Source organism: Plectrocnemia conspersa, unplaced genomic scaffold (genome assembly GCF_051122295.1).
Source record: "Plectrocnemia conspersa isolate PC_06_02 unplaced genomic scaffold, ASM5112229v1 ptg000013l, whole genome shotgun sequence".
In the NCBI taxonomy this organism is placed as follows: Eukaryota; Metazoa; Arthropoda; class Insecta; order Trichoptera; family Polycentropodidae; genus Plectrocnemia; species Plectrocnemia conspersa.
Window position 1 is genome coordinate 20,481,299 of NW_028277177.1, and position 13,303 is coordinate 20,494,601.

Sequence of the window (13,303 nt, forward strand, 5' to 3'; positions counted from 1 at the left end):
TTATATACGCCCCATAAATCATAAGGAATTAAAATTAATCTCCTTATGCGTAAATAGCGCGCGTAGCCGTTTCCAATCTGCTTTATCAGCCAAAATTAATTTATAATCATAGAAATTCGCCACCATTCTACCAAAGAGATGCGGACTACAAAGTTTACTGTGTAGGGGCTAGAAATTGTCTGAGGACCTCCACTACACAGACATCCACATCAAAGTTCAAGGCCTCAAAACTCCAAACTTCAAATTGGACCAGAACTGAGCGGATATAATTCCTACATAATTAAATAAGTATTAATTGAATCTTTAATATTTGTTTTTGGAAAAAATAGTAATAATATAATTATACGATATAAATTTATTTTAATTATTAATCGTATATATGCATATATTAAAATAATTAGTAAACAAATTTATGAAATTTTAAACAATTATTTTACTTGCAACTAAATTCATTCACTGTATATTAAAATAAACTGCTGTATTTAAATAAAAAAATACCTAATATAAACATCATATATTTAACTTTTTTTATTAAGCTTAATATTTTAAATTCTAAATATAAAGTAATTAAAATTAGTTCATTTTAAAAAATATATTTATAGTAATAATATAATATTACTATAAATATATAGACAGATCAGTAATATAAGTCAGTAACTAATACTAATCAGCACAATAAAACAGTGGTATAAGTCAGTGACTTATACCTGAAACACCCGGGTGTTGTTTCTAGCATGCTTGAGAGACCAAAATTAGTGATTATTATATAGTTTATCACATATTCTGTTTTCCTAGATTTTTCCCATCTCACGTGCTTAGTAACATATATTCATTATAAGCATCAATAATAAATTAGAATTATTCCTATTAATGTGAGTTACACATTTTAATTTCAGTATTGTGTTTCACTACTTACTCAGTACCATTGGCATGTAACAACGAAAGATTTACAATAAATAAATAAATATAGCTCAGTTTGACATTACTCATTCTTTATAAGCAAGTTAATGATTTATAGATGTAGGTTTAGGATTAATAAGACTGGGGTAAATGTATGTATCTATATGTTTTCAATTAGTAAAAACCACATCGGTAAAATAAATCATATAACCGAATTAATCACTTATTTAGTCATATATATATACCTTTCGCAGTCTATTTAATTGGGTTTAAAAGCAAATTAATCATTTAAAATGTATTTATCTTTTTATGGTAGCATTAAAAACATAACCTTTTACGGGGCTTTATAAAAAATATTACGTATATAATTCAAAATATAATAATATAATAATTCGTGGGCGAGACACAACGATATTGTATTTCATACATCTGATTTCACATTTCATTCGTCACAGTCCGTTTTTTTTATTTATTATTATATTTTTCCAAACGAAATTCGAAACCTGAACAATATCGAACATTCGTTGCTAGTTAGGGAATAAATTATTCAGCTGATTTATCTGGTATTTCACAAAGAATCGAGAGTAATAAAACAGCATACGTGACAGTATACGGCGCTCAGAAATCGAATTCGCGTGTGATTCACGATAGTCGAGAATCGAAGAGGTACCACCATAAATACAGATTTTTCTTGCTAACCCTTAAAAATTCCTCTGGCGGAAAATTCTCTATCTGAAGAGCGGCGATTTGTGAATAGACCTAATAAACAAAATTTAATGGATCGTGTTTCATTGAGTGTTTCTTTGGGTTTAAGACAAAAATACAAGCACTTTTCCAGTGATTTGTGACTAAAGATCAAATATGGGCAGGCATTACTAAATTGACTAGAAAAAAACATTAACAAATAAATGGTATGTGATATAATATAGGACAGCGCAACTAAACTTTTTTGTGGTAAATAAGGAAATATTAATATTTTATTTAACGTTTACAAATATAAATTTTCATTAAATATTTCAGAAAAAAAAAATAATTTAAAATATAGTTCTATAAAAAAATAGGAATAAAGTAAATAATACATTAGATAAAATATTTTTTTGGCAATATTTTTGCTACCGAGAATAAACTATGAAAGAGGAGAACATTTCTCAAGGTGTTAATCACTTAATATATCAGAAAATGCGGATTTAACCGAATATGTAGAGCAAAAACAAGGCGTCAATTAGTGTGCCGCATTTGTCAGAATAAGTAATATATCTTTATTGTATTTCCTAATACAATACTTGGATTTTAAATGATAATTTTGAAGTTACATATAAGATTATTTCTAACGTAGTTTATTTTGATGTGCTTCAAATATTGTAGAGATTTGACTTGCAATTTATTCTATGTTAGAGTACGCTCGGGGTAAGGATTCCGGTTTGTTATTGTGTGCATGAATTGTGTGGCGCAAAACAATTTCGCTCAGAATATTTAATTTTTTTATTTTAAAAGAAAATATATGTTTATTTACCATACATACATCTGAGCTAAGTTGGAAATTTTATAATTAAAAATATATTAAATAATCGAAGAAACCAGACATTGATGTCATTAATTAAATATTTGCAAAATTCAAAATCTTTCACTAGTCAAAAAAATAATGAAGTCTATAGCTATTCTTCAAAAACAAAAAGATATAAAATGGGGAAAGAAATTATTCGCAGATTGTTTAATGGCTCGACGACTCTATTAAATCATTAGAGTCCATTGAATAAATTAAAAAATTATCAATGGCGCAATGATAAGAATAATAACTTTTTTAAGCCTTACAGAGAATAGTGTAAAAAACCAACAACGTACAGATTAATGGAAAAATAATTAAAATATTTTAATCCACGGGTAAGAGAACGAATAACTTACAGTGTATATTTGAAGCCTTGATATCAATTAACCCAGATATGCCCAAGAAATTTTGTTCTCTTAAAATCTTAAAATTTCATTTGTAAATAAAAAACAGTGGCACGAGTTTAGTGACCTACCCATGCGACAGTGGGCATATCTGGGTTAAACCAATATCAACACAAAATTATTTAAAATAAATCACTAGAGAAGATCGAACTTCTGTGCCACACTGCACTTTAATGACGAATACCAGCGTTGACGAATCAGCGACTGTCCTTAAAAGAGAAAGCGAGACAACGAAGTACACGCTACATCGCTTCTCCCTGTACACGCACACAATAACAAACCGGCATCCTTATATACGCGTCTTAAAAGAACATTGTATAGTGGCCATGGACTCAGGCTTGAGTCCCGTGCCATACGTTTCTTTATATTAAAAAAATACTGGGATACTATCACGTTTGCCTCTATACGATAATGAAAGATGGTAGCGTACTATTTCTACATTATATCAAATACAAAATAAATTATATTTTTTTTTAATTTTTTGTAAAAAGAGACGTCTTATCCCATTGCGTCACAATGTAATGAATCATTGCCTTTTTCGGGCACGTGATTTTTTTTATGAAATGTATGAATCACAATTATTTATTTCATCTAATATTTTATGTTACAGATATACTCTTTAGAGTAAAAACTGTTTGGCTATGTAAACATAAAATCAATCCAATCAAAAGGAAGTAAAACATCCGCGGTTAATAGCACATCAATTACCAAGTTTTTTCACCTGAAACTCTGTATATTATTGCAAAATTTAAAAGTAAAAACGTTATAGTATATGTAGATGATTTAGATAACACATCAAAGAACTTTCAAAATATATTATCGATTAACTTTAGAATATTTTTACGGATCACAATTTCTATAGCCGCAATGATTGACAGGTTAAGAAACTGGATAAAAAGCTACAATTATGCTATTGCATTTAAAAGAATCTCTGAGGAATAAAATCATGAATGAATAAATATATATTTTCATTCCTAATATTTTGCGTAAATTGAAAATAGTTTTAATGGTTATAAACCAGTTATTTGTAATTTAATAATATGTATGTTTAAGTGCTTTAATATTATTTTTTATAAACGATTTATAAAAAATATCTATTTATAATATAATATAATTTGCACTCACCAAATTTTTCGGCGTCAATTTTCTGCGTACAATTGTCACGGACACATTGATGTTCACAATTACACTTTACACAATCACACAATTACATTTATTTTCACTACACTATATCCTTATTGATATTTATTTTTATTATTTACACTTTTTTATCTATCACAATATATTTTGATACGTATAAAAACACTCGTAAATATGAAGATAAATTTCACTACTTCTGCACATGTATGCTGTATCTTTCCTTATTCCACGTGCAGAACAAACACATTTTCCTCTTACATATTTTTCCTCACTTTTTATTTTTATTAACTCACGATTTTTCGGCTTGTCCGAAAGCCTTTCTGGTGGATCGACAACACGGGCACGGTAAAATGTGATAAAAACTGATGAAATGTCTTTAAAATCGATAGATTTCACTGAATTCTGCATATATCCTATAGCCTTACTCAAAAGAAAATCTTTGAATTTAATTTTACCGTTACGATTCAAATTTTGATAAAGACTGAACGAATATAACAACGCGTATTAAAATAAATAAATAACAACACTTTTTGTTCATTCAATTGTTTTTCGAAATATTAGGTATATTTTTATTACATTGAGGCTTATATATTGTAATGCCGCTCGTTCTGATTTTTTTACTTGTGGAAAATCCTTGGCAATTGGAAACAGAAAGTATTGAACAACTAGCAACATTAGGATTTGATTATGCAACGTTATTTACAATTCAATTTAAAAACAATCCAAATCTGAAAGCAATTTTTAAAAAAATAATAGATTTGAGTAAAATAGCTAAGAGTTTATCTCAACATCAGAAATCACCTAATTTTTTTAATAAACAAATATATAATTGATTTTAAATTAAGCGTTCTAAAACTGTAGAGCTGCACAGATGTATGTATGTAGTATATATGTATGTAATAAAGTAATAATTATTCGAGTTTTATTTTGGTACTTTCATGTTATCGAGGACCAAATTTATTCTAAAAAATATTTAGTTACGTGGTTATACATTTTATTTATTTATATACTATTAAAAATGACATTATAAGGCAAATAATAATTTATATAATCCTCATTTTTTATGTAGATTCGTTGCAAAGTTATTCATGAGGTGTTCACTGTTCTGATCAACGCTCGCTCGATGCCGCTCGTTTGCATCTAACCTATTTTAATTTTAAAACGTATTTATGTAGCAAAACGTTTTTTGCCTTTATATTTTTTTTTTAAATATGACTTTAGTTGTTTGTACATTTTATTTATGTATATACAATTATAAATTACGTGTTAGAGGCCATAACATATATTATGCTGCGGCCCAAGTAACATAGCACATAGCAAACATCTGTGGCTCTGAGGAAAAAAGGTTGAGTATTACTAGCATAAAGCAAGAAAACCGTCTCATTTTTCTGTACATGTATTATTTAAGGAGTAATTTTTTTCTGAAAAATCTTTAAATACCATTCAGATAAATTCAATAATCGTGCAGTTCATTCATCAAATTGTAAAGTTAATTTTTATGTTCCTTTCAGTTGATATAATATATCTTCATGTAATTTTTTAATTCGTCTCGTTACTGTATTTCCCAAAAGTTGTAATTCTTAAATTTATTAATAATATATTTTTATGTTTTAAATCTGAGAAGAGTGAATCTGCAGTCACCAACAATATTATTTAATTAAATTTCCATCAGCAAATACTTTTTTATATTTGATTAATAATTGACACAATCTCAAAGGTACAGCGGTTACTCTATGTGGTTTATTAATAGCTTTCACAAATATCTTTAATCTTGTATTGCAGTATTTTTTGGATATCCTGTTTTTTGTTTGGAGCGCACTGTCTGAAAATGTTCTTTTTTTTACAATCATCATAGTTAATTTGCATATCAAGTAACAGAAGTTTTCTTTAGTCATACTTAAAAATAATCATATTCCCATTCTTCTTGGTAATGATATGTCTTAATTTTATTTTTTGAGCTCGTGACTAGGGCTTAAAATATAATTAAAAAATACTTTGTACTAAAACTTGTTGAATATTGAATTAAATAGTAAACATAGAAAGCTGTTATTAACCCTTTTTTTGACTTTTCATTATAATTTCTGCTGCCACAAAGTACTTATTATCTGAAAATCATTTTCTATTTATATCACTGATATATTTATATATTTATCTGAAACTAAAAATAGATATATAAACAAAATCAACGAACCTCTCAATCATGACGCTTCATAAATCTTTTTTTATTATGTACTATCAAATTACAATGTTTTTCTATATTAATTTAACTCTACGTTGTATGGCCTTGAAACCGGCTACAGCTAAAACTATCAATGATATTAGTATTATATGTATATGCCAGTATTTCCACTAACTTCGTTCAAAGTATACTAGTTAGACCGCTCCCATTGAAACTAAATTGAAAACATACCCAAATTGTTGTTAGTTTTTCAATTTACTTATACTTACGACCCTCGAGTTGAAGACCACTGTTCTAAGAGACAGTGAAGTGGTTTTTCATATATCAATTTTATTGCTTCCATCCTTATAGTACAAGTGTGTTCCGTGTTCAGATTTTAATATCGCCTGGGACGTATGAACGCTTCGCGAACATGATTCATTTTAGTTGAGCGTGAGATGAATTTTAAATTGCGAAATAATATTCTGCAAATGGATGATTGATTCGAGGGTAAATTATACCCTTCTCCTAGGAAGAAAGCGTCTCTGCTACATCGGGAGAGTGATTGATTAGAATGCGGATGATTAATATGACGCCAATCGTACGTACTAATGTTATATGTATAACACAATGCGATCATCTGATTTTCCGCCATCAACAAACAAGTTATATAATCGCGTGGAAGCGAAGCGTGAACAATGACATTATATTCTAGTGACATTTTATACAGCACAGTGGGGGTGTAGAATTATAATGCATCGAAGAGAATGAAACGTACATAATAATTTCATCTACTGATAGAAATACAGCAGCAAAGTAAAATTACTAGCAGTTATGAATTTATTTACAATGACAGAATCGACCCATGGAAAATGAAAAATAGTGTGAATCAACCAAAACGTATCAATCTTAAAAAATAAAACTTATGCTAAATATTATTCGAATCTCAATTTAAAAAATGTAAATTTATTTGTACCTCAATTTTTTATCTACAATAAAATATATATCATAAACTAACATTAAAAATAATTGTCAGATAATGAACTAATAAAATGTTTTCTGATAATGAAGCACATCTGTAAATTGTAACAGTCCTAATTTTAATAACTCATTAACAAAATACAAAAGTTTAACGACAGTATCTTAATTGCTGTGACATTAAAAAACGGTAATATTCTTGTTAATGTAACAAAAACGTTTTTTGCATATCATTTTTATTAAATTATTATTTTACTGATCACATTATTAGTAATAAACAACATAAGGCAAATATTCTTTAAATTTATGTTACTTTATATTGTCTTAAATAAGCTCTATTTTATGGAAGTACAGTGAAGCGAAGTATTCCTTGTTAGATAATAAAATTGACAGAAAATGTATCAAATCCGTATTTATATTTTAATACCAACATGCTATAAACATTAAAATAGTTTAGTTTATTTTGAAGTCGCTAATGAGACATTTTCATATATGGACTGTAGACGCCACTAGATAGTCGCGATTGCGTCCCTTGTTTATATCTTTGTAGTCAGAAGATCGATGCTTAGAACCGCTTGTCAAACACATATTCCCAGTGCTTTTATTTTGGGAGCCCTGGGATACGTTTCTTTGTCGACTCACAGAAGTGTTTATGTAATTAAACACTTCTGGAAATTGCTCAAGGGCATCGTAGACAATCCTTCAGTGCTCGAGCAGTTTCAAATGTGGGCTCCTGAAGGTGGTTATAGTTCTCGGTCGCGTCCACTATTCTTGCCTGTAAAGTCTAGAACTGGAGCACTTGCCAACTCTTCTCTGGCTAAGGCTATTCATCTGCTCAATTCTGTCCATAGAAATATTGACATTTTCTCTTGCACATATGGAGTTTTGGTTCAGTTCGTATGGGACAATGCACACCTGTTGAGGTGATTTGTGTCTGTTATTTTATCTTGTTTTTTATGTTTTTACTTATATGCTTTGAGTGTGTGTGTAATTATACCTAAATGAAATCGTATGTATGCATACTATATATTTAAATGTATTATGATATATTTATACTTTTGACTATCGTGATTCATTAGGTTTACCTGTCAGGTCACGATGGTTATAATTTTAATAAATAAATAAATAAAATATTTTTAGCAATAGCTACGAGAATCTGAACCAATTTATGTGAAATGGTGCATATCTATTTTAGGTGCTTTATCATTTTTTTGATACAAATTTACCTAACAAAACATTTCCTGTACAGTTGTAATTAGAATAAGTGTGTTTAAGTGTATGTGTACATATGTGTATATATATACATATGTTAATAAGTACATATTTGAATATGAGCGACCCGAAAAAAGCACGCAAATAAGTAATAAGTATACATATATGTCTCTAATACATAATAAAAAAATAAAATAATGTTAAAATTAATAAAATAATATTATTTCAAGGCTAAATAAGTGTCAAAATTAAAAAAAAATGTAAAAAACAGTACACTATAAAAATAAATAAAAATCTGTATAGTAATCAGAAGACGAGGTACCGCCGGCCGTCGTACTTCCATCGTGGTCCGCCCATGAATGTGTTGCCCTATGCCGCCATTACATCAGTGTCACCAAAGTGCCGCTTAGATTTGGCAATAATGAATCAATAAGCGTCACACAGTACTCCGCCTCTAGCAATTTATAATTTCTAAATTTAACGAAAAAGAGAGAAGGGATAAATTGACGTTTTTATAAATGTTGCTTAAAACACGGTGGAGCTGTTTTTTTTTATTCAAGGCAAAAAACAAATATAAAAGACTAAAAATTTGACTAAAGAATAGACAAAAGATTTTTTGCCTAAATCATTTGTGAATAAGTTCGATAAAAAAAATAGTCCGCAAAAGCATGTGTTTTAAAACAAAATTTGCATAAAAATACTGAAAAGGCTCAAAATTAAAAAAATTGGAACAAATTGAAAGGCTTTTAAAGTCAAAAACGTATATTAAAGGCTAAAATCTTGTTTACTTAAAAAAATTCGTTTAAAAATATTATTTTTTAGCTATAAGATTTTGAAAAATCAAAAAAATGTTAAGCCTTTTACCTGTTTTTTGAGGCCAAAAACAAATATAATAGGCTATAAATAATTTATCTTCTTAATCAGACAATAAATTTCTAAAAATTAAAAAAAAAATTACACAAATTATGCGCTTTTAACGGGCTAAAAAATTCAGATTTTTTTTCCGAATTTATAGACAAAAAAAAATACTTTGTAACTGCCGAAATTCCAGAAATTACTCATATATCCTAATTATTATTATGCAGCTGTGGACTTTCTCAATGGCTGGTAATGCACAAAAATTTTTAGTTTGTATAAAGTAATGTAAGTAATAGAAATAATTAAAATTAAACTTCGTTCTGATTTAAAGATTAAAAATAATTATTTTTTTTATTTTTTATATTACATTTCTACTATTATCTTTTTTATTAATTTAACATAATTTATTGTAAATATATAATTTAATTAGAGAAATTTCCTGAATTATATACATATAAATCATTTTAAAGTTTCGAGTTCAACTAGAGTGTATATTCATTATTACGCCGGGTGCGTCTGTTGGTAATTAATAATAACACAATTTAACAACACAGTATAAATGGGCAACGATTTCGTTTCAATTACAATATCCGACGTCGTTTCGCATTTTAGTCATGGCAGTCGTTTTCGTCGTAACGGCTGTCGTAATATTATTTTTTATAATCAATTTGGTCGGCAACATTTATGAGTGCAGAAATTGCTTCGGTTCACAAGAAGAGTTTAGTATTTATATTAAAAGAGCGTGGCGTTTTTTACGGTGTCCGCGGGCCGCATTATGAGGAGCGTGTGGGGCCATAAAAAGGTTACCCGCTGTACAGTAATCAACCGTAAACATAACGCGTAACCGTTTTATTACAGGGAGGCGTGCAACAGGTGAAAACGAAGAATTTTTCCGGTGATAATAATGACTGAAAAAATTGCTTTTAATGGAGAGAGACGTACCTATCCAAACAGCGAGGGGATTTTCAAACTCGGAGAGGCCATAAAACTCGTGTGGCCTCCAAAAATGCCAACATTGTTTAATGAAAGAAATAAAATGGACAGATGTATATTTTATTAATACATGGTGATCTATTTAGAATTTTATTTAAAATTAGTAAAATATAAATATTACTTATTTTAAAGTATTCTCAATAATATTCGCAAATTTTTGCCCTTTAAAATATTTATTTATGTAAAATTCAAAATATGAAAATGCTGATGTTTCACTTTTTTTTCTTAGAATTTTCATAAAATATATATTTATTCAAAATAAATTTACACAAATATTTTTAATTGGTTTATAATTACCATAATTTTAAAAACTCACAACTTAAGTCAGAGCAGGTAGTAAAAAAAGGGACAGGTTTTTCTGATTAACACTCCCAACATATTGTTTGCCAAGAGAAATTGTATGATTGACACGACACTTCGTATCAATTTCCTTGAACATTTACTTTTATGTTTTCACTAATAGCTGATAAAATTATACGTTAAAATATTAATTAAATGGTGACTTTAAATAAACAAATACAATAATACATTATGCTTCTCTAATACTGTATTATATAGACAATATAGTACGAAAAAGGCTCTAAACGTTTCTTTTTCATCCTTCTCAACTTGTGCTGTCGTGTTTTATTTAAATAGAAGAAAAATAAAATAAATAAAGACCGAGAGGCGAAATCACGATTCTTCTTAGCACACAAGCGCAGATTTGAACCGCCTGCTTTGTGATGCTGAACTTTTTCTCCGTTGGCTTTTTTTATATCCGTCTCATACATCAGAGTTGGCAAATATGTGGCACACGTTCTAAACGTGACACGCTACGAAATTGTGTCAATGTAAGACGTACACGATCCAGTATGTGTATACGAACGTACATATGCCTAGATTGATACGTGAAGCTTTTATCAAACAATTTACTAAACACGTAAAAAATCAATGAAATAAAAATTCAATTAAACTTAATCAAACCCTTTTTTATTGAAAACATGTGGCAGAGTGCTTCTCAAATCTTCAAATTCAATCACATAATTAATATAAAGTTAGTTAAGTACAGTATACAGTGTAACTCAAATTATCCGGGAGATTCGAAAATTATTGAGAGATTCTCAAAAGCAGGTTTTATTTATAATATAAATAAAAAAAATATTGTAAATATTTTATACTCGTACTTTGAGAGTATGTTAAATATTAATAAAAAATAAATTTAAGATTAGTTTTTTGCGGCTGCAGATTCACTCTTATCAGATTTAAAGGATACAGCAACGAGACGAATTAAAAAATTCAAGATATAATATCTTAACTAAAAGAGGACATAAATATATGCGTATCCTTTCCTTACAATTTAACTGTACAATTAATGATATTTATCCGGAAAGTATTTGAAGATTTTTCAGTATAAGAAGAACTCCTTAAAATAATACTTATACACAAGTTTTAATTACTTTTTAGATAAAAAAATCCTATTTATAAATTATTTTTGAATACGATTGACATTGCTCCATGAATAACCGGTCGCAATAATGATTTTATTTCTTTATTCTAGCAAAATGATAATTATCCAAACTTTTTATCAGACCTCAGCATTATCCACCAAAAAGTTTAATGTTCAAAGAGACTCAAAACATAATGTTATGAAAATTTTATCTTTCAAATAGTCAATTTTATACGCAGTGCCCTTCAAAGACACCTATTTAGATTAGAAAATGAAGATAATGATAAGGAACTTTTGCTGCACACTAAGATTCGTTATTCGTTGGTTTAAGTCGATTCATCATGAGGTTTTTAGAGTATAAGAAGACATAATAAAGTTTATTTTCTGATAAAAATTTTAGTTACCTACAATTAACAAACAGAGAGTGGTTATTTAATTTTTCACTCTTAGCAGACTTTACCTAAAAACTTAATGATTGTAACATTGAATTAAAAGACAATGATAAGCTTTATTTAAGCATTACTGTGCATTGAAAAATATTTTGGAAAATATCCTAATATAATTTTTTTGACTTACACGTAATGATCCTTGAAATTTAAAATGTTGAAAAGCAATTTAAGACCAGATTTAATGATTTTGAAAAAATTGAAAATATCACAGTTTTTCAAATTCTTTTTAGAAAAATATCAACATAGAAAGAATAAATCACAAGTTAAATCTCTACAATATGTAAAGCAAATCAGAATGAACTAGAATTGGAAATAATTAAACTTTAGAATGATTTATATTTAAAATCCAAAGATTGTATTTGGGAATACACTAAAAATAAATACCTAATCCTTGTTTTAACATTACATATTTGCCTGAATCCACATTTACTGATATTATATAATCGGTTATACGAAATTACTTGACTGACTCGTCGTAATCCTGATTTTTAAAATATTGCCAAATCTGGGCAGATCAACGATCTCATTTATTTATTATATAATTTAATATTTACTATGCTTTTTATTTATATGATATCTACTGAAATCTTTATTAAGTGTTCTTTATTCGTGAACTTACATAAAAAAATATTATTTACCCCTTGCATATAATAAATTGCGATGATTTTTTATACAGAGAAGTAGACCGCTACCACTAAAAGGTTGGGCAGGTTTATCTTATATCATCGGACCTTTTTTACTTATAAATTTCACTGTTTTTTTCATTTTTCAGTTTATAAAAATAAAATTACAGACTGCAAATGTTCGCATATAAAATAATCAAATCTAGTTATACTTGAGTTAAGTTAAATAAATAAATAATATTCGTGTTATTCTTCGGAAATGCATTTATTTCAGATTGAGCGGTGAGATTCGACAAGGGCTGTCAAGGCGTCCTTTTTGTCGTCTCGAACCCTTCAAAAGAAAATACATTTTTGATACTAACGTCTCCGAAAAAAATGATACAAAACTGTTAAAAGACAAGATGGAAAGGAGGGAAACGCGAGTGATGATCGGCGAATATCGAAAGGGCGGGAGGTTGCATAGATAGACACACTCACACACATGCACACCCCTTGTGTAGACGATATCGATCTGACGTGCGTCGGAGAAGGGTTGCAAAACCATCCCAGACAGGTTCATTGCATATACGAAAATTTTATCTAAATGCACATATTGAATTAAGCGCGAAAATCCGAC